Source organism: Theropithecus gelada, chromosome X, assembly GCF_003255815.1.
Source record: "Theropithecus gelada isolate Dixy chromosome X, Tgel_1.0, whole genome shotgun sequence".
Lineage (NCBI taxonomy): Eukaryota > Metazoa > Chordata > Mammalia > Primates > Cercopithecidae > Theropithecus > Theropithecus gelada.
In genome coordinates, this window is record NC_037689.1 from 139,497,093 (window position 1) to 139,521,372 (window position 24,280).

At 38.2% G+C, this 24,280-nt stretch overlaps 1 pseudogene; it reads right to left on the reverse strand.

The window, feature by feature from the left end:
• Positions 1-22,843: 22,843 nt before the first annotated feature.
• LOC112615295 lies at positions 22,844-23,971 on the reverse strand (annotated as a pseudogene).
• Between the last annotated feature and the right edge of the window lie 309 nt (positions 23,972-24,280).

Here is a 24,280-nt window from a genome sequence, read left to right on the forward strand (position 1 = left end):
GGAGTAATGGTGAAGACGGCTATTCATAATTCCACCCCTTTCTTCCTGCACCTGTGAATACTATCTATTGAAGACACAGAACCGTATCTTGTCCATAGATTTAAAGAATAAAACATATCCTGCAGAATAATGCCCATGAATAAGGGGTCTCATTCCCACAATGATGCTTCAGCAACATCTTTAGAAGGTCATTTGCCACTGTATAGTCTGTCAGTTTCTGGGTAGTGTATTAGATTATAAAACTAGTGGATCTCATGATCACGTGCCTACTGCCACACCTCCTTTGCCGTAAAGTGGGCCCTTCATCCAAGGCAATGGCAGGTTCTCACAGTGAGAAATCAGACACACTGTGAGCCTTCAGATAACAGTTTTGGTCAAGGGCCTGTGGTCATACCCAGAAAATTATATATATGTGTGTGTGTATATATGTGTGTGTGTGTGTGTATGCATATATATATTTATGTATATATACGTACGAGAGAATATATTGCTTCACTTTTCAAGTAGAAAGTTCTTCAATGTGATTCAACTTGCCACAGACTAGCTGTTCATATCCTCAAACATTAGTGCCATGTTAGGGCATTGACATCTGTCTTTGTTGTCAGCATTTTAGTGGTAGTTGAGGAAAGAGGTTGACTATCAGTAATTTGCTAGGTCATCCGTTCAGTGGATATTTAGTTCTTCTAATGGAACAGATGCTGTTTAGGTGGACTAATGTTTAAAAAAAAAAAAAAAGACCTTTACATTTTGTATTCACTCACATAAGTCCATCACATATTTAGTCTTGCACCTTGCTCCGTCTGGGCTACTGACCAACCAAGCCACTTAGTGGAGCTCATACATTTATTGAAACCTACTCCTATATCATGCCACATCTCTCTCCAAATAAAGTCAATTACCAGATGCACTGACAGAAACTTTTCTAATTGGGAGGATTTCCCATTACCACTTTATTTCAAGGTAAGCCTGAGAAAGAATGCAAAATAGCAGCAGCCCATTTTCAGTTTGCACCAATGTCCCAGGCTTACATATCAGCCATCTTTTTTTTCCACCTGGACACAAGGACATTCCAAAAAGACAAGAGCTGTAGTCTGAATGAGAGGCATCAATCTCTGAGCATGATCCGACTGAGACCCTACTATGGTTGGGTATTAACTATCTGTTTGCTCAGCTTATTTGTATCCTTTGCTGTGCACCATCCCATTTCCTCTTATGAGAGATTGTGACTGGACCTGGTAGACTTTATGAAATCCAGGAATGGAATTATCTAGTTTATGATTGGTAGTCGTGGCCACAGGATCACTTGACTTCCCTTGCTCAAGTGCTTCAATATAGTAAAGCAATGTGATGTTCTGTGGAATAGCCAGATGTGTCCAGATATTTTTGGACTCTGTTATATGGCAAAGAGCAAAAGAGCTAAAGTATCTCTGGAATGTTTCATATTTTACTTCGTGATGAATATGAAACATAATATATTTGCCACACCAATATCTATGTTCACAAACCTAAGACTGTTAATAGGCTTTAGTGAAGATACCACAGATGGCACAATAGTTGTAATTAGGGCTGCTACTTGATTAAGTTTACATTAGTCCACTGTCATAAGTCATTATCTGGATTTTTTCAGGAACCAGAAAGGAGATAAATTATGATACGATCAGGAAAAGTACCTCTGCTCCCTCCACATCTCTGAACATGGTACTAATCTATTATTTTGCTCAGGATGCAACGTGTGCGTGTGTGTGTGTGTGTGTGTGTGTGTGTGTGTGTGTAAAGCTGATATACATAGAAATTCACTTTTTTGTACAGTTCTATGAATTTTAACACATGTACAGATCTGTGTAACCATGACCACAGTTCGCATATAGAACACTTACACCACCTCCAAAAATCCTTCGTGTTGCTTTTTTTTTTTTTTTTGAGACAAAGTTTTACTCTGCTGCCCAGGCTGGAGTGCAGTGGTGCGATCTCAGTTCATTGCAACCTCCGCCTCCCGGGTTCAAGAGATTCTCCTACCTCAGCCTCCTGAGTAGCTGGGATTACAGGCATGCGCCACCATGCCCAGCTACTTTTTGTATTTTTAGTAAAGATGGGGTTTCTCCATGTTGGCCAGGTTGGTCTCAAACTCCTGACCTCAGGTGATCCGCCCACCTCGGTCTCCCAAAGTGCTGGGATTACAGGCATAAGCTACGGCGCCCAGCCTCATGTTGTCTTTTAATCATCACTCCCTACCCATAACCACAATCCACAATCATCAATCTGTTTTCTGTCACAATAGTTTATCTTTTAGAGAATGTTATATAAATGTAATCATATACCACATAATATTTTGAAAGCTGGTTTCTTTCACTCAATAATGTCTTTGAGATTTATCCAAGTTGCATGTATCAATTATTCACTCATTTTTATTGCTAGCAAGTACTCTATGGTATAGATGACCATAGTTTGTTTATCCACGAACTTGTTGAAATATATCTGGGTTGTCTTTAGTTTTGGTAATTATGAATGTAACTTCTATAAACAGTTGAGTTCAGTTTGTGTGTGTGTGTGTACATATACATTTTACTTTTCCAGGATAAATATCCAGGAATGGAATTGTTGGCTCATATTGAAGTGTGTGTTTACCATTATAAGAAACTGCCAGATGTTTTCCAGATTAGCTGTACCATAGCATTACCACCAGTATGAGGGTTCTGGTTGATCTGCATTATTGCCAATACTTAACATTATTAGTATATGTAGATATGTACATATGTGTGTATATGTATATATCACCTTATATAGCCATATATATATATATATATATATATATATATATAGCCATTCTAATAAATGTGTAAAAGTATTTCACCATGGTTGTAATTTTTATTTTCCTAATAGGTAATTATGTTGAACATCATTTCGTGTACTTATTTATTACTCATATATCTTCTCTGGATTAAGTATTGTGATTGTTTTTAAGTTAGGTTGGTTGTTTCCTTACTGTTGAATTTTAAAAGTTCTTCATATGTTCTAGACACAAGTTCTTTGTTGAATATGAAACTTGCAAATATTTTCTCACAGTCTATACCTTGTATTTTCCTTATCTTAGCTGTGTTTTCACACAACAAATTTTAAAATTTAGATTAAATCTTTTTAATCATATTTTTATTCTATGAATTATAATTTTGGTGTCTATCTTATAATATTTTCCTAAACCCAGATCATGAAACCTGTTTTTCTCTACAAGTTTAATAGTTTTATATTTTACTTTTAAATTTATCATCCACTTTGAGTTAACTTATACATTAACTATCATGATGTTTAAATGGAGCTTTTTGTTTTTATCTACCCTAAAGATGTCCAATTGTTCCAACACTCTACAGAAAAGACTATTTCTACTAAATTACCTTCACATCATTCTTAAAATCAATTGCTCACCTTTGAATGGATCTATTTCTGAACTCTATTCTGTTCTATTGATTTCAGTGATGACCATCAACTCCATAATGCAGTGATTACTGTGGCTTTACAGTAACTCTTATAATGAAGTAGTGTAATTTCTCCAAACTTATTCTTCTCTTTAAAAGTTACTTTGGTAGTTGATTTGTATTTTCACATAAAATTTAGATAAAGCTTGTCCATAGATGCAAAACATTGGGATAGGATTTTGATTGGAATTATAAGTCCATTCATCAATTTCTAGGGAATTGATTTTTTTTTTTTTTTGACTATCTTGAGTCTCCAATCCATTACCACGGTATGTCTCTCCATTTATTTGTCTGCCTTAACTTCTTACCACAGTTTTTTGGAGTTTTTTCCTTTGATATCATGTTTTATTATCTTTATACTTAAGTATTCCATTATTTTAAAGCTGTTATGAATGGCATTGCTTTTGAAAAACATCAGTTTCCAATTGTTCATCACTACTATTTAATTTACGATTGACTATGTTATGTTGACTTTATATCTCATGGCATTAATAAACTCGCTTATTAATTCAAAGAAATTTTCTATAGATTCCTTGGAATTTTTATGTAGGTAAATATGTTATCTACAAATTAGAAAAAATTTATTTATATTTTCTTCAATATGTTTCCTTTTACTTATTTATCATTATATTACACTAAATAGGATTTCCAGTATGATGTTGAATAGGAGTTGTAAGAGTAGATATCCTTGCCAGTTTTCAATCCAAGGGGGAAAATATTCAGTTTTTATGTTTCCTGTAGGAATTTTGTACATTTTAAAACTCAATTTGAAAGAGTTTTCTTCTATTCCTAATTTGTTGAAAGTTTTTTTTGTCATTAATGAAAGTTGAATTTTGTCAAATACATTTTACATAAAGTTTTACGATGCTATGTTTTCCTTTTATAAACTATAATTAGTGTGGATTACACGGATTGATTTTCTTTTCTTTCTTTCTTTTTTTTTTTTTTTGCGACAGAGTTTCGCTCTTGTTGCCCAGGCTGGAGTGCAATGGCGCAATCTCTGGCTCACTGCAACCTCCGCCTCCTGGGTTCAAGCAATTCTGCCTCAAACTCCCAAGCAGCTGGGATTACAGGCATGTGCCACCATATCTGGCTAATTTTGCATTTTTAGTAGAGACGGGGTTTCTCCATGCTGGTCAGGGTGGTCTCAAACTCCCAACCTCAGGTGATCTGCCCACCTCGGCCTCCCAAAGTGCTGGGATTACAGGCGTGAGCCACCGCGCCCAGCTGATTTTCAAATGTATGCCAGCCTTGTATTGCTGTATTAAAACTTTCTTGTCCTAGTGTTTTATTCTTTACATATATTGAAGTATGGTTTTGCTGACTTGTTTCTAAGGATTTTGCATCTGTGTTCAAAAGCTATACTACACTGTAGGTTTTTTTGTATTGCATTTGTCTGGTTTTGTTATCAGAGTAATGCTGGACTCATATAACTTGGAAGATGCTCCCTTTTCTGTTTTGTTTTTTTCTTTGGAATTTACATAGCAGAACTGATGTTATTTGTTTTTTGAATGTTTTGTGGAATTCCTCTGGGTGACTATTAAAGCTGTATGATTTGTTTTTTGAGAGGGTTTGAGCTATCACTTTGAGCAACATGCTAATAGTGATACGGAAAATGAAGTCCAGGCTGAGGTGGTCTTAGACGGAGATGAAGAACTTCTTGGGAACTGGAGCAAAGACCTCTTCCCTAGAGATCTGTGGAACTTTGAACTTGAGAGAGATGATCTGAAATTGGAAATTACATTTAAAACGGAAGCAGAGCAAAATGTTTTGAAAATTTGCAGCCTGACCATATGGTAGAAGAGAAAAACCCATTTTCTGGAGAGGAATTCAAGCTGGCTGCAGAAATTTGCATAAGTAACAAGGAGCCAAATGTAAATTTCCAAGACGATTGGAAAAATATCTCCAGGGCATGTCAGAGACCTTCATGGAAGCCAGTCCCATTACAGACATAGAGGCCTAGGAGGAAAAAATGGTTTCTTGAGTCAGGCCCAGGGCCCTGCTCTTGCTCGGTGCAGCATTGGGACTTGGCGTTCTTTATCTCAGCCATGGTTAAAAGAAGCCAAGGTACTGCTCTGGCCATTACTTCAGAGGGTGCAAGGCCCAAACATTGGTGGCTTCCACATGGAGGCATTTGATGTTTTCAATGTTTTGGGTTTTAGCTACTCAAATAGATGTGTAGTGATACCTCAATGTTGTTTTAATTTTTAATTCCCTAATGACATATGATGTGCCAAAGATAGAGTCTGCAAGAAAATATTACAAGTCAAATATACAACAAAGGACCTGTATGCAGAATACATGAAGGATTTTTTTTTTTAATTCAAAAATCAGAAAGCAACAGCTCAATTTTTAAAATAGGCAAAATACATCAACATGTAACTCACTAAAGTTGACATACGGATGTTAAATAAACACGTTAATTATTCTTCTACATCATTAGCCATTAGAGAAATGCAAATTAAATGCATGATTCAAACAGGAAAAAAATGATACATTGAACTTACTCAATATAAAGAAATCATTGTCTCCCCGGGAATTATAGAAGAAACAGGCTGAATATTATGTGGTTCCCTGTGTACTATAGTGAGATGTATCCTCAGGTGTCTTAAATGTATTCATATTTACTGCAGCCAAGATGTACATCCCCTCCCTTCTACTGACCTGAGGATGCCACCCTTGGACTAAGGCCACCATCTCCCTGACACTTCAGAAAAGAAAGCCAGAAGGAAGGAGAGGGTTGTGCTGCTTGACATTCAGGCACCGGGGCCTCTCAGGGCAGACACTAAGGCTACGTTTCTGTGAGGTTTTGCATGTTTGTTATGAGAGGTCCCTCCGCCTTTCTTCTGGGTCATCACTGAAAGAGGCACTGGAAAAGGGTAGAAAAGACAATCTTGAATTCCCTATGCTAAGCGGCCCTCATGCCCTAATATTAGCTGCTTGGTGAAGAGAAAATCTGTGTCCTTAACAGAGGGAGAGCACAGGCATTATGAGGCCTTGAATTGGACTCAGTGTTGCTGTGTCAGAGAACAAAGGAAATTTGGTGCAAACTCAGCCAGTGCCCTCCCATGGAGGGAGCATTCAAACCAGCTCTAGCCAGAGGAAAATCACTCATCCTAATGGTCATTACATGAGTCTGTCAAGCATCGCCATCACAAACCAAAGTGCTCTGGGGCTCTAAATGAACTTGAAAGGCAGTCTAGGCCAGAAGGACTACAATTTCCAGGTGAGTCTGAGTAATCAACTAGACTCAGTGCCAGTGGACATGGAAAGCATTTGACCCACTGAGACATGAGCTAGGGCATCTAAAGGAGTGCTTGCACTACCCCTCCCCCAGACCCAGGCTGCACAGCTCACAGATCCAAAAGATACCCCTTCCTTCCTCCTCAGGAGAGGACGGAAGAATAAAGAGGACGTTGTCTTGTATCATGGATACCAGTTAAGTCACAGTAGGGTAGGGCATTAGAGTCATGAGGCTCCCTTTTCAGGCCCTAGCTCCCACTTCTAGACACACCATGGGCCAGAAGGGAAAGCATTTCCTTGAATGGAAGGACTCGGTCCTAGCAAGACCCATTACCTGCTGACTAACGAGCACTTGGGCCCTGAATAGCCAGAAGCAATTTTTGGGTAGTGTGCCATGGGCCTTGCGCGAGACTTTGAGACTTGCTGGCTTTATGTGAGACTCAACACATTCCTAGATGTGATGAGTAGAGGGAGAGACACTTTCTGCTTGAGAAAAGCAGAGGGGAGAGTAAAGAAGACTTTGTCCTATATCTTAGGTACCAGCTCAGCTACAGGAGGGTACAGCACCAAGCAAGCTCTTGAGGTCACCAATTCCAAGCTTTGGCTGTTGAACAGAATTTCTGGGCCTGCCATCAGCCATAGGGGAGCCCAATGCCCTGAAGGATGAGTCTTAGGCCATGTAGCATTCAACACAATCTGACTGAAGAGTCCTTGGGCCTAAAGGGAACTTTGGCAGTAGCCTGGCAGTACTCCTAGAGGGCCAATGGTGGTGGTGGCCATGTATTGAGGCTTCTCATCCTGTGAAAATGGGACGAAAGAATAGGAAAGATTGCCTCTTGTAGTTTGAGTGCCAGTTCAGCCACCATACAATAGAACACCAAGTAGAATTATAAAGTTGTTGACTCCATTCCCTGACTCCGGAAAGCACCTTTGGATCTGCCTGTGGCTGGGGAACTTGCTGCCCTGAAAAAAAGGACATAAGCCTGGCTGGCTTTAGCACCTGCTTATTGTAGAGACTTAGGGCCTTAAGCAAACATAGGCAGTGGCCATGCAGTGGTTACTGTGGGTGATGTGTAAGACCCATGCTGTGCAAGTTTCAAGTCTGATCAAGTACCATTCCAGTAGTGGTGACCACAGGAGTGTTTGTGCCACCTCTCCCTCAGCTCCAGGAGGCTCAGACTAGAGAAAGATACTTTGGTTGTTCAGGATATTGTAAGGAAGAAAAACAAGAGTCTCTGCCTAGTAATCCAGATAATTATTCCGGATCTTCTTCAAGGCAGTACCTCTATGAGTCTGGAAGATCCACAGAGTTACTGGGCTTGGGGCGTCCCCTAATGCAGATATGGCCAGATCATAATACTGAAGTCCTTTTGAACACCTGAAAAACTTTAACAAGAAGGATGAGTATAAAGAAGCCCAGACTACAAAGACTACAATAAACATCTAACTATTCAATGTCCAGACACTGACAAACATCCACAAGAATCAAGACCACACAGGAAAACATGACCTCACCAAATGAACTACATGAGGCACTAGGGACAAATCGTGAGATATATGACCTCTTTGACAGATAATTCAAACTAGCTGTTCTAAGGAAACGAAATAAATAAAGATAACACAGAGAAGGAATTCAGAATCCTATCAGATAAATTAACAAAGAGACTGTCACTGATGGACATTTGGGTTGATTCCAAGTCTTTGCTATTGTGAATAGTACTGCAATAAACATACGTGTGCATGTGTCTTTATAGCAGCATGATTTATAATCCTTTGGGTATATACCCAGTAATGGGATGGCTGGGTCAAATGGTATTTCTAGTTCTAGATCCTTGAGGAATCGCCATACTGTTTTCCACAATGGTTGAACTAGTTTACAATCCCACCAACAGTGTAAAAGTGTTCCTATTTCTCCACATCCTCTCCAGCACCTGTTGTTTCCTGACTTTTTAATGATTACCATTCTAACTGGTGTGAGATAGTATCTCACTGTGGTTTTGATTTGCATTTCTCTGATGGCCAGTGATGACGAGCATTTTTTCATGTGTCTGTCGGCTGTATGAATGTCTTCTTTTGAGAAGTGTCTGTTCATATCCTTTGCCCACTTTTTGATGGGGTTGTTTGATTTTTTCTTGTACATTTATTTAAGTTCTTTGTAGATTCTGGATATTAGCCCTTTGTCAGATGAGTAGATTGCAAAAATTTTCTCCCATTCTGTAGGTTGCCTGTTCACTCTGATGGTAGTTTCTTTTGCTGTGCAGAAGCTCTTTAGTTTAATTAGATCCCATTTGTCAATTTTGGCTTTTGTTGCTGTTGCTTTTGGTGTTTTAGACATGAAGTCCTTGCCTATGTCCTGAATGGTATTACCTAGGTTTTCTTCTAGGGTTGTTATGGTGTTAGGTCTAACATTTAAGTCTCTAATCCATCTTGAATTAATTTTTGTATAAGGAGCAAGGAAAAGATCCAGTTTCAGCTTTCTACTTACGGCTAGCCAATTTTCCCAGCACCATTTATTAAATAGGGAATCCTTTCCCCATTTCTTGTTTTTGTCAGGTTTGTCAAAGATCAGATATCTGTAGATGTGTGGTATTATTTCTGAGGACTCTGTTCTGTTCCATTGGTCTATATCTCTGTTTTGGTACCAGTACCATGCTGTTTTGGTTACTGTAGCCTTGTAGTATAGTTTGAAGTCAGGTAGCGTGATGCCTCCAGCTTTGTTCTTTTGACTTAGGATTGTCTTGGCAATGCGGGCTCTTTTTTGGTTCCATATGAACTTTAAAACAGTTTTTTCCAATTCTGTGAAGAAAGTCATTGGTAGCTTGATGGGGATGGCATTGAATCTATAAATTACCTTGGGCAGTATGGCCATTTTCACAATATTGATTCTTCCTATCCATGAGCATGGTATGTTCTTCCATTTGTTTGTGTCCTCTTTTATTTCACTGAGCAGTGGTTTGTAGTTCTCCTTGAAGAGGTCCTTTACATCCCTTGTAAGTTTGTGTCCTTTGTAGGGACATGGATGCAGCTGGAAACCATCATTCTCAGCAAACTATCCCAACAGAAAACCAAACACCACATGTTCTCACTCATAGGTGGGAATTGAACAATGAGATCACTTGGACTCCAGAAGGGGAACATCACACACCGGGGCCTATTATGGGGAGGGGGGAGGGGGGTGGGATGGCATTGGGAGTTATACCTGATGTAAATGACAAGTTGATGGGTGCTGACAAGTTGATGGGTGCAGCATACCAACATGGCACAAGTATACATATGTAACAAACCTGCAAGTTGTGCACATGTACCCTAGAACTTAAAGTATAATAATAATAAAAAAAACCAAGAGACTGAATTAAAAAGAATAAAGTGGAAATATGGGAGTTGAAAAATGCAATTGACATATGAAGAATGTATCTGAGTCTTTTAATAGCAGAATTAAGCAGAATTAGTGAGCTCGAAGACACACTATGTAAAAATACATAGTCAGAGGAGACAAAGGTAAAAACATGTTTAAAAGTGAAGCACACATACAATATGTACAAAATAATCACAAAAGTGCAAATCTAAGAGTGATTGGCCTTAAAGCAGTGGGGCGGAGGGGTTAATGTTTATTCCATAACAGAGAACTTTCCAAACCCAGAGAAACATATCAATATCCAAGTACAAGAAGCATTTAAAACAACAGGCAGATTTAACCTGAAGAAGAGTTAAGGAGTTTAATAATCAAAAATCGAACTACCAAAGGCCAAGGACAAAGAAAGAATTCTAAAAGCAAGAGAAAAGAGTCAAATAACATACAATTGCACTTCAACATGACTGGCAGCCAACTTTTCAGTAGAAACCTTGCAGGCCAGGAGAAAGCAGCATGACATATTTAAAGGGCCAAAGAAAATAAGTTTTACCCTAGAGTAGTATATTCAGGGTCAAAAAATTCATCAAACATGAACGACAAACACTGTCCCAGACAAATATTAATGTAACTTGAGGGATTTGATCAACATAAGACCTGTCCTATAAGAAATGCTAAAGGGAACAGTGTCTCAATCAGAATACAAATGATGTTAATGAGCAATAAGACATCATCAGGAGGTACAAAACTCACAAGCAGTAGTAAGTACACAGAAAAACACAGAATACTATAACACTGTAACTGTGTACACTAATTTGATCTTAAGTAGAAACACTGAACAATGAAACAATCACAAATTATAACAATACATTTTCAAGATAGAGAGTAAAACATGATATAAGAAGAGATAATAAAAAGTTTAAAAAGCAGGGAGATAAAGTTATAGTATAGAGTTGTATTAGCTTTCCATTTGCTTTTTAGATTTTTAATGTGAACTGTGTTGTTATCAGTTTCAAGTAATGGATTCTAATATGGTATTCACAAGTCACACAGTAACCTTGAATCTGAAAACATACAACAGATACACAAAAAATGAAAAGCAATAAATTAAATCATATCACCAGAGATAATTATCTTCACAGAAACTAGAACAGGATGGAAAAAAGAAGGAAGTGAAGGCTACACAAAAACTCAGAAAACTTACAACAAAATGGCAGAGATTAGTTCTTACCGATCAATAATAACATTGAATGTAAATGGACTAAAATCTCCAATTAGAAGATATAGAGTGACTGAATGGATTAAAACAAAAAACAACAAGACCTAGAGATCTGTTGTCTACAAAAAAACCACAAACTTCACCTATAAAGACACACAGAGACTGAAAATAAAGGGATGGAAAAAGTTACTCCATGCTAAACAAAAAAAACAAGAGCAGGAGTAGCTACATTTATGTCAGACAAAATAGATTTTAGCACGAAAAGTATGACAAGAGACAAAGAAGGTCAGTATATAATGATAAAGGAGTCAATTCTGAAAGAGAAGCTACCTGTTGTCAATATATATGTATCCAACACTGGACCACCTAGTTATATAAAGTAAATGTTATTAAACCTAAGAAAGAGACCCCAATACAATAATAGCTGAGGAATTCAACACCCCAAGTTCAGCATTGAACTGATCTTCCAGACAGAAAATCAACAAAGAACCATGAGACTTAACCTGTCCTATAGGCAAACTGGGCCTAATAGGTATTTACAGAACATTTCGTCCCACAGCTGCATAATACACATTATTCTCAGGAATAGACCTTATGGTAGGTCACAAAGGAATATCAAAACTTTTAAAAAAAGGAAATAATATCAAGCATCTTCTTTGACCTCAATGGAATAAAGCTAGAAATAAATAAGAGGAATTTTAGAAACTATTCAAATACATGATATATGCTTTTGAATGATCAGTGAACCAATAAAGACAATAACAAGGAAATTTAAAAATTTCTTGAAACAATGATAATGGAAACTCAACATACTAAAACTGATGGGACACAGTGAAAGCAGTAATAAGAGGCAATATGTTTTGGCTCTGTGTCCTCACCTAAATCTCATGTTGATTTTAATCCCCAGTGTTGGAGGAGGGGCTTGGTGGGATGTAGTCGAATCATGGGAGTGGACTTTGCCCTTGCGGTTCTCATGACAGTGAGTGAGTTTTCATTAGATCTGCTTGTTTAAAAGTGTGCAGTACTTTTCCCTTATCCCTCTTCTTCCTCCTCCAGCCATGTAGGACATGTATGCTTCCCTTTCACCTTCATCCATGATTATAAGTTTCCTGAGGCCTTCTGAGCTGTGCTTTCAGTACAGCCCATGAAACCCTAAGTCAATTAAACCTCTTTTCTTTACAATTTATCCAGTCTCAGGTAGTTCTTTATAGCAATGCAAGAATGAACTAATACAAGAGGGAAGATTATAGTTATAAGTATCTACAACAATAAAAGAAGAAAAATTCCAAAAAACAACCTAATGATCCATCTTAAATAACTAGAAAAGTTAGAACAAACTAAACCCCAAGTTAGTAGAAGAAAAGAAATAATAAAAATCAAAGCAGAGATAAACAGAAATATCAAAAACAATACAGAGGATCAATTAAACAAAAAGTTGGTTTTCTTGAAAAGATAAACAAAATTGACAAATCTTTACCCAGACTAACTAAGAAGAATATAGAGAAGACCCAAATAAATTTGAGATGAAAAAGAAGATATTACATCCAATACCACTGAAATTCAAAGAATCATTAGTGGCTACTATGAGCAATTATATACCAACAAATAAGAGCATCTAGAGGAAATGGGTAAATTCCCAGACATAAAAGCCTTCCAAGTTTGAACCATGAAGAAATTCAAAACCTGAAAAGAACAACATTGAATCTGCAACAACAACACAAAAGCTCCCAATAAAGAAAAACCCAGGACCCAGTGGCTTCACTACTATATTTACCAAACACATAAAGAATAAATAATATCAAACATGCTCAATGAATTCTGAAAAGTAGAGGAGAAGGGAATGCTTCCAAACTCTATTGGGCCAGTATTATCTCAACACCAAAACCAGACAAAAACACATTAAAAAAAGACAACTGCAGGCCAATACCACTGATGAATATTCATGTAGAAATCCTCAATGAAATGGAAGAAAACCAAATTTAACAACACATTAAAAAAATCATTCTTCGTGAACAAGTGGAATTTATCCCAGGGATGCAAGAATGGTTCAACATATGTAAACCGATATATGTGATACATCATGTCAACAGAATGAAGGACAAAAACCATATGATCATATCAATTGATGCTGAAAAAGCATTTGATGAAATTCAGACCTTTCATAATAAAATCCCTGAAAAACTGGGTATAGAAGGAACGTGCTTCAACATAATAAAAGCTATGTATGAAAGACCTACAGCTAGTATCATACTGAATGGCAAAAAACTGGAAGTCCTTCCTCTAAACCTGGAACACGACATGGATGCCCACTTCAACCACTGTTATTCAACAGAGTATTGGAATTCCCAGGTAGAGCAATCAGAAAAGATAAAGAAATAAAAGGCATCCAAATTGGAAAGGAAGAAAATATATCCTTGTTTGCAGATGATGTAATCTAATATTTGGAAACACCTAAGACTCAACCAAAATATAGAACTGATTTAAAAAATTCAGTAAATTTGCATGATACAATATCAGCATACAAAAATCAGTAGCTTTTCTATATGCCAGTCATGAATCATCTGAAAAAGAAATTAAGAAATTAATCCCATTATGATAGTTAAAAATAAAATAAAATACCTAGAAATTAACATAAACAAAGAAGTGAAAGAGCTCTAGAAGGAAAACTATAAAACACTGACAAAATAAATTGAAGAAGACACAAAAAATGGAAAGATATTCTATGTTTATAGATTGGAATAATCAATAATTTTAAAATATCCGTACTACCTGAAGGAATCTACAGGTTCAGTGTAATCGTTTTCAAAATACCAGTGATATTCTCCACAGAACTAAAAAAAGAGAAATCCTAAAATTTCTACTGAACAACAAAAATCCAGAAAAGCAAAAGCTATTCTAAGCAAAAAGAACAAAACTGGAGGAATCACATTACCTGACTTCAAAATTATACTACAGAGCTATAGTAATGAAATGGCACAGTACTAGCTTAAAAGCAGACACACAGATCGGTGGAACATAATATAGAAACACAAAAATAAATCCATACATCGATAGTGACCTCATTTTTCACAAAGGTGCCAAGAACATAAACTGGGGAAAGGAAAGACTTAATTTATAAGTGCTAGAAAAACTGGATATCCATAAAAAGAAGAATGAAATTAGACTGCTATCTCTTGCTATATACAAAAATCAAATCAAAATTGATTAAAGACTTAAACCGAAGACCTCAACCTAAGAAACTTGTAAAAAAAAAAAAATGAGAAAATCTGCAAGATATTGGAATTTCCAAGGATTTCTTCAGTAATACTCTCACAAACACAGGCAGCAAAAGCAAAAATAGACAAATTGGATTGCATCATCTTAAAAAGCTTTTACACAGCAATCCTGACTACTCACAGTCAGGACTGGTGTATCAAACCTCAGTGCTCAAGGTGGAAACCCACAGAGAAGGAAAATCTTCCAGACTGGGAGGCAGCAAGTAGGTTGAGTTCTAGCTCTGGGCCCCATGTCCTTGGAAATTATCCACATGGAGTTGTTCTTCTGAGGTCCCAAGAAAGGAGCACTTCTTATGGAAGGTGAAAAGAAATGGCAGTCTATCATTTTACCTACTGATATTGGGAGTAAGTCTCCTGTCCAGAAGCGAGAGGCACCGAGGTTCTTGTGATGACATCAGTGGGGAATGTCAGGGACTTTTGAAGTGAGTGAACACAGCCATTCTCTAAACATCTCCCAAGTGACTCACCTTCAGTCCCTTATTCTCACTTCAGATTCAGCCTTCAGTGAACATGCTGCTTCTGCCAGTGGAGGTGTACCATAGTTGCCATGAATATAGAATTGTTGGGCACAGGGTTGCAGGAAGGGAGGGCATTCCCAGATTTCAAAGAAGAAGAAACATTTGTGCATGTTTCTGACAGGTTACAAAACACACATGAAGTCCGACAAAAAATTGAAAGAACAAAGTATGGCTCAATTTGATTTTTGTTAACATCAAAGATGGCACAGTTTTTCCTGTTGTGCTTGATACCTACATTTATCTTATCCCAAATCAAAACCAACAGCAACTTTGTTCCTTCAACTGCTAAAATCCTTTTCAAATCCTTCTACTTTTTCAATCTCCATTACTGCTGCTGTGTGTGAAGTTAATGTTATCTTTCGCTTAGGCTGGGTTAAAGGCTTCTTTGTTGTTGCTACTTTTTTCTATCATTGTCCCCGTAAAATCCACCATCTTATCAGCAGGCTATGATCCTTTTGAAAATCCAATCCATACAAATATGGAGCTGGAGGCCATTATCTTTAGCAAACACAGGAGCAGAAAACCAAATACCGCATGTACTTACCTATAAGTAGGAGCTAAATGTTGGAAACACCATGAACACGTAAAGGGGAACAATACACACTAGGGCCTTTGGGAGGGTGGAGGGTGGGAGGAGGGAGAAGATCAGGAAAAATAATGAATGGGTACTAGGCTTAATAACTGGGTGATGAAATAATCTGTACGAATATCACTATGACACAAGTCGACATATGTAACAAACTTACACTTGCATCTCTGAATTTAAGATAAAAGTTAAACATTTTAAATACATACATCAAATTTAACTGCTATGTAAAGTTATATTTATTTAGGCAAATGCATGGAGGCCCATATCTACCATTCAAGTCTCATAATGACCAGTTCAATCAACCTAAAATTCCACTGTGCATTCCGTTTGAGGTCAATCACTGCACTTCTCCAAAGCCTGTAGCAATTTTGTTCTGTTTTCAGTTCCTATGGTTTTAACTTTCCAAATTTGTCATTATGAATAGGCTCATAAAATACTGACTTATAAACCTAGCTGTATCACTTTTCATCACAAATAGCAGGGAATGAGAATTCCTGTTGTTCCATATCCACTCATATTTGGTATTTTAGATTCTCAAATTTTAGCCATTCTAATAAGCATGTGTTGGAATCTTCTTTGGTTTTTGTGTGCATCTTCCTAATAACAAATGATATTGGCCATCTTTTTATGTACTTCTTTCTGAATGGTATATCCTCTTTGGTAAAGTATCTGTTCAAATGATGTGCATATTTTTCAAAACTAATAGACTTCATTTTTAGAGCACTGTTAATCCAAAAATATAAAGAGAAAACTTCATAAAAATTACAGCGTTCCTACATATGTACACCACTCTTCCTGCCCTGCCCACTTCACACACACACACACACACACACACACACACACACACACTGTGTCTCCTATAATTTATATTTCATGTTATTATGGCATGTTTGCTACAACCGATGGACCTGTATTGATACCTCACTAAGTAAAGTCAACAGTTCACATCAGGACTCCCTAACTCTTGGGATGCTAAAAGTTTTGATAAGTGTGTAATGGCAAGTATTCATCACAGTATCACAAAGAATTGTTTTGCCATCCTAGATCTCCTGTGTACTCCACCTATTTATTAATCCCCTATGCCCCAACCCCAACCACTAAGCCCCTGGAAACCATTACTATTTTTAGTGTATTCATAGTTACCTGTTCCGGAATATTGTATAATTGTAATCATATATTATGCAGCCTTTTTAGATTTTCTGCTTTCTCTTAGCAATATGCTTACATGATTCCTCCAGGTCTTTCCCACTTAAAACAATGACTCAAAGTTTGTGTTGCTCAACATATGCGTCAACATTTGATGTTTCAGTGTTTGGGATGTCAGTCATTCTCCGGGGTGTAGAGTGCTATCTCCCAGGTGCTTTAATTTGCAATTCTCTAATGCTATATGATATTGAACATTTTTATTATATATGCTTATTTTCCATTCCTATATATTTATTTTTTGGTAGAGTGCCCGTTCAGATTTTTTTTTTTTTTTTTTTTTTGCCTACTTTAAATTGGGTTTTCTATTTTCTGACGGTTGGGTTTTCAGAGTTTTGTGCATATTTAAATACACATATTTTATCAAATATGTGTTTCATACAACATTTATCCAAGTTTCTGACTTGTCTTTTCATTATCTTAGCAGTGTTATTTCAGGGTAGAAATTTTTAATTGTGAAGAAGTCCAATTTATCTCTTGTTTCTTAAAAGGTTGGTATAAATGGTTAGTACTTTTGGTATTGCATCTGAGAAAGTCATCATAAAACCCAAGATCACCTAGGATCTGCATCTACAAGTTTGACCAAAACGTTGGTGTTGCATCTAAAAAATTAATCACCAAAACCAAGTCACCTAGGGTTTGCACCCGTAAGTTTGACCAATATTTAAAACTGTGATAAAATATGTTTGTGAATAAATGAATAGTTTCCCCGTAGACAAATATGTGGGGGAAATTAACTGGTTAAACATTTTGGGGAAAAAGCCACCAACATTATAAAGTATAAGATATTCATACTCTGTTCACACTGACTCAGTTTCCACATGAATATGCATTCCTTATAAGTAACTATAGGCATTTGTCCCAGAATTTATGCTCAACTATGTTGAATTTATTTATATTAATTATAGCCACAAAAGAGAAACACGTATGTGTTCATCAGGAGGAAAATCGTTCAATTTGTTATTGCACAGAAATAAAATGGAATTCTAGGAAGTAGTCCCAACAGTAAGATAGTCGCCCAGGCTGGAGTGCGGTGGCGTGATCTCGGCTCCAACCTCCGCTTCCTGGGTTCAAGCGATTCTCCTGCCTCAGCCTCCCAAGTAGCTGGGATTACAAGTGTGAGCCACCACGCCCAGCTAATTTTTGTATTTTTAGTAGACACAGGGTTTCACCACATTGGCCAGACTGGTCTCAAACTCCTGACCTCAGGTGATCCACCCACCTCGGCCTCTCAAAGTGCTGGGGTTACAGGTGTGAGCCACCGCGCCCGGCCAGATCCACTTTAATGAGTGATTATATTGGTTTATTAGGACTGCCATAGCAAAGTACCAAAACCTGGATGACATAAACAACAAAAATTTATTGTCTCATAGTTATGGAGTCTGTTAGTCAAAGAGCAAGGCATTCGCAAGGTTGATTCCTTCTGAGGGCTGTGAGGGAAGAATGCTTTCCAGGCCTCTCTCCTTGCCTTGTAGATGACTGTCTTCAGTCCATGCATGCTCACATTGTCATCCCTCTACTCATATTTCTGTGTCTAAACTTCCCCTTTTTATAATGACTCCCATCATATTTGATTAGGGCCAGCATTAATAACCTCATTTTAACCTGATTGCGTCTGAAATAATCCTATCTCTAAATAATGTCACATTTTAATGTCAATGTAGAATTTGGGGGAAGATGAAATTGAACCTATAATAGTAGCAAAGACAAACAGCAGACCTATATGCATATGATTACACATGTATAGTTTTATATGTATACATGTATATATACACACACAGCATATACATGTGTGCTATTATATATAATATATGCATATATATGTATATATATTAGTGCATCTGTACTTCTAAAAGCCTAAAATAATCTTTTAAAATTTACACACCACATTGTTAATTGTGGAAACTTCTGAGTAGGAGGCTGAATTTTGGAGAAACTTTCTAAAGGAAAGAAATGTGATTTCTATGTATTTTTAGAACTTTTTGCAACAAGAATATATGCAATATTTATTTAGAAGAAAAAATACTAAAGTAAGTCCAAGAAAAGGAAGAGGAGCAGTGTAGTAGTTGGATAAAGTAACAGTAAGCTGATGGAACAAAAAAATTGCTGAAATTAAAATGGCTTAACCCAAGTTTATTTTTCTGCACATAAATTCTAACCTGAGTTGACATGGTGCTGTGGGCTGAATTGCACCTCTCTCCCCAAATTCATTTATCCAAGTCACAACTCCCAGTACCTCAGAATGTCACTGTATTTGAAGATAGAGCCTTTGAAGAGGCAATTAAGATACAGTAAAGTCTTAAAAGTAGGACCTCATTCAGTATGACTGGTGTCCTTATAAGAAGAGGAGATTAGGACACAAACACAAAGACCAAGGGACAGCCACATAAGAATTCAGTGAGAAGGCTGTCATCTGCAAGCCAAGGAGAAGCCACAGACGAAATCAAACTGGCCAACATGTTGATCTTAGATAATCCAGCTTCCAGAAATGTGAGAAAATACATTTCCATTTTTAAGTCACCCAGTCTGTGATATGTTGCTATGGTATAATAAACTAACACATGGTGGGTCCTGGCTCTCATGTCGCCCAGGAATCCAAGCTGATTTTACCCTATTGTTCCACATTGCAACAGATGTTAACTCCTAAACAGACATGAAAGCATTTGAATGGTGCACTGGCTTCTGTCTAACTACAAATGAACCACTCAGGAAGACAAGGTAGACAAGAAAGCGAGGGGCACTTGTAATCTCTCCCATAAGCCATTATGGTGCTCAATTAAAAGCAGCTATTATAATTCATGACAGTAAGTCTTTTATTTTATTGGAATGGTTTATGGGAATGCCAGCATTGCCTTGAGATCTTCCAACTTATTCTTGTTCTTATGAGGTGACTGGCAATTTGAAATACAGGATTACATCTAGCTTTAAAACAATTCCTTAAGTCTTGGCAGGGAGGGTCAACCTTATTCCCTCAATAGCACTTTTCTGCACTGTTCTTTTTATAACCTACACGATTTCTTTAGGCTGAGAATTCTCTCATTCATTTTGGTGTATGATAAATATCCTACTCTGAGATCCTCTACTTCCTCCACATGACTAAACATTCCTGAGCAGCTGTACATGTGCCTGTGGCATGCTGCAAACCAGGATTTTCCTGCGAGGCAGATATACAGATAAGAGAGAGTGGAAAGATGGTTAACCATTGTTGGTTTTTCTCATTAGAGCTAGTATGTCTGCCATGGAACCCTTGTCACCTCCTAGGCAGTCTTCGTGATTTTGTTATTATTTTGCTTTTTAGAATTTCAGCTTCTAGTATATCATTTACAAAGAGATTTTATAGTCTGTCCTCATCTACAAAGATTATGAGGGAAACGTTGGTTTTTGATCATCTATGAAAGCTCATTTAACTATGTTTGGGTTCAGTGCACTGTTTCAAATAATGCATCTTATTAAAATCCTACCACAGATATCACATATTAAGATTCTTTCAAATACTCTGTCTATGACTTTAGAATCTCTAAAACCAGTATATTATGTGGCAAATCAGATTCTACTCACCAGTCTATGTGGAAATACATTGAGAGTGTGTTGAAGATGCCCAGGGTAGGTATTGAAATGTCACTATCCAAAGTGAATAGTCACGTCGAAGGGCTGTTATCACAGAGGACTCAGGGGGAGGGATGGATGAGTCAGGGAACTTCTGCACGGAGTAAGAATGGTCTATCTCAGGGGAAGGGCAGATGATTCAGGGCTTTTGCATTGGGAGCAGGGCACAGCATTCAGAGGGAGAGACACTAGTGACAAAATAGTCCCCTGGACATGTTCCAGAGTTGCACAAGAGAACATACAGGGAAGATCAAAAGGACAGTGCTGTAATGTAGGAAAGTACTGGGGCTGGACAAAAATGCCAGCACCTGGACATAGTCAGTTCTCAAGAAACCTTTGGCTTAGAACACGAGGACTGTAGGTAAAGAAAGCCAATAATGATCCCTGAATTGTACTTTATTCTCATTATCACCTTCATTCTTTAGGCCTAACTTACAACTTTGGCCACAAGGTTCATCTTTATGTTACTTGAGAGACATTAAGAAGCATGAAGAGAAGTGACTTAGATTAAAGGCTGTCCTCGGGCTGGGAGAAGTGGGGATAGTGTGGGCCTAGATTAAATTCAGGCCAGGGCTCAAGTCCGAGTCACTTTCTAGCAATGTGATATTGGGGAATTTCACAACAGATATGAGCCTTCCTCAGGCTGGGAATAGTGGGGACAGTATGAGTCTAGATGAATTCAGAGCAAGGCTCAAGGCCCAGCCCTGTCACTCTCTAGCGATGTGATCTTGTGGAATTTATCAAGCACTATGAGCCTCAGGTTCTTCATCTGTAAAAGGGGTTTCATAAGCCTTGGCTTGTAGAATTGCTGGAATGTATGTAATGTGAGTAAAACACCTGGCACAATGCCTGACATATACTGGAAATTTAACAAATGGCAGTTGTTATCAATATAATTATAATCCCAAAGGCTACCACTGTCTTTTGTGAAAATTCAGCTGTTTTTGTTATTCAAAACATTTCAGCATATGTAGTTGAATATGTCATGGAGTACCAAGTCAACTAAAAATTCGGCTTCATAAATAAAACTCATCACATTTTCTTTCTGAAATGATATATTGTATAGTTTGGGTAAGGGAAGAATTCCCAAGGTGGAATGCAACTCAATGATCCTAGAATTTAAGTCAAGGACCAACTCCTTTTGACCTTCCCCAATGCTCGTCCATCCAAACCACTACTTTTATTTGTCCTCCACTAAAAATAGCCCTTGCTTAGAGTTGACGAACTTACATTCAAAATAACCTAATTAAATGTCCTTTCCATGAAGTGGGCTCTGGCTCTCCTAGGCCAGGGAATTGAGTGCCAGCCTAGAGTGTTCTGGGAAGCACTTCAAGGGATTATCGTTCTATTTCTCAGGAAACCCTTGCAAGTGATGAGTATCAATCACCTAGTTCTTGTACTGTGTTCAAGCTCACCAGTTAGAGAGCTGCAGGACACCTTCCATTACTTCCCTATGTGGAGACTCCTCTCTGCCTCATCCTCCACCCAGAAGGAACTGCTCAGAGCAGTTTTCCATTGCAGGATTTTCTCTCACCTTCTGAGAGTCCCATTGTTGCCAACACCCAGCTTCATAACAATCAGCTCCCACAGAAGCACCTGCAGTTTTCCAAAATCCCAAGCTGCCTTAGCTCAGGACCTTTATACTCGAAGGCTCACATGGGAGTCTAACCTCCCCAGTCCTTTTTAAAGTTGTTCTTTAAATTGTAAAGAACACCTTACCACCTTCTTGATATGGCTTCTGCTCCAATAATCTCCTGTTTTATGAGTAGGGGTAAGTCATGCTTTTCACACTATCCCTACTATGAAGAGTGCCTTCCCAAAGCATATGCTTAAATAATGTTCAGCAAATAAAGGAGTCAGTGAGGCTTTCTTGTATTCAGAATTAATTTCTGCTACTTTTTTGAATATGCCAAGCCAGGCAAGGTATACATATTTAATTTTTAAGAGCAAGAAAATAAAGGATATGAGGAGATGCAAATATTAGCCATCCTTTATTTTGTTCAACTACTGAACTGCAGAGTACTTTCACATTTTAAAGAAAATTCCTATTATAATACCACACTATCCTGTTACAGATCACAAAATAAGAGAGAAGGTTTTCCCAATTTTTTAACAAAATATAAAATTCTTACTTTTAAGTCAGATAAATGACAAGACGTGTGTGAGTACTATTCATAAACTAAGATTCTGAAACCAATTAAACCTGCTACTAAAGTAAAAGCACTTGAAAATAACCAAAAGAAAAACAGGTAAATATATAAACCACCCACATGAAACAGAAATGCAGAGAACACTGTTTTATCTCCAGCCCCACCTGGGCCCTCCACTATGTAGAACCTCAACTGCCTTCTTCAAACACAAAGGGAAGAAACTATCCTAGACTTCTCTCAGGACAGGAGAAGTTGCTGGACATGAAACTGAAGCTTGCACTGGGCATGGCAGTGGCATCATCTGTGGTGGAAATTATGGCCTGGGCTCTCTCTTCCACATCTTTCAAAGCATCTTTGTACCAGGATGGAAAGGAAATAGGGATACTATTGTTTAGCTTGGCCAAAAACTCTAGTACTTTCTGCTTGGTGCTTTCTGAATGGGTTCTTGGACCCCACAGGAATTCATAATGTGGAGGAGAACTGTTGGGCACCTACCGATACTCCAAGTAATGTTCCTGTACCCAAACTTTAATGAGGAGCTCCCTGGGTTCCCCATAGACGAAGTGCTCCCTCCCAGCATACACCCCTATTGCCTTCAGCAGTTCCCAGATGACCTCCTCAGAGGCACAGCTGCCCTTTATGAAGATCACACTCAGAATAAGAATCAGGAGGCAGTTCTTGGACCTGCCCTTGTCATCACTACCCTCATCGGTGCGGTCTACTGTGTTTGCAGACACATAGAAGTGGTCAGGGCCCACTTCTATCAGGGCAAGGCCAAAAAGCAGCTTTATGAACTCACCGGCTTTCTCGAGTATCATAGGAAAGTAGTCTTTGTACTTGGTGATGACAACCGTCAGCATCTCTGACTCTGTTATAGGCTCCTTTGTTTGATATTTGAGGAGCAGGAACTCGGCCACCTTTTCATCTAGTGTATATGTGAAAAAGAACTCACTCTCTGGCAGGCCAGGACAGGTACTGGCATCCTCCTCTTTTTGGCTGCTGGACTCTTCATTCATTGGGCTTCATGAAACAGAAGAGGAGCAGGAGCTCAGAGGATTCTGGGGAGGACATTGGGAAGGACCCTGTGGAGGACTCTTGGGAGTGCTCTGGAGAAGACTTGACATCCCAGCAGAGTGTACCTCGTCCTCCTCAGGACTACCAAGAATCAGAGAAGAGGATGAGGAGGAGGAAGAGGAGGAAAATACTAAGTAGAAAGTGGAAGAGGAAATGGAGGCTTCCTCCTCTTCCTCATCTCTGGGATCCTATGCATCTATCCAATCCTCTATCACAACTGGGTACTGGGAGTCTTCCTCAAAGTTGGGGAACAGAACACTTGGAAAGAGAGGCATAACGACTTCTTCAGGAGCAACAGGTAAACGTATCAACAGGGATATGGATGATGGGATCCAACAGGCCTGTGGAAGAGAGTGACACTGAGTGACCTCAGCTGATAAACTCACCCATGATGGCTCAGCCAAAGGCAGACTTACAGCTCCTCTTCTCTTAAGGTGGTGTTCTAGGGCCTCACAGGTTGGCTGTCTTCCTAGAGAGATTGTCCCCTGGGCACCTGTAAGAGGATATGAGAAAGCACCTCAGGGCATAGTTGGCAGGCAGAGCCTGAGGCACCAGGAATGACAGTAGGTGGTTAGGGCTCGGTG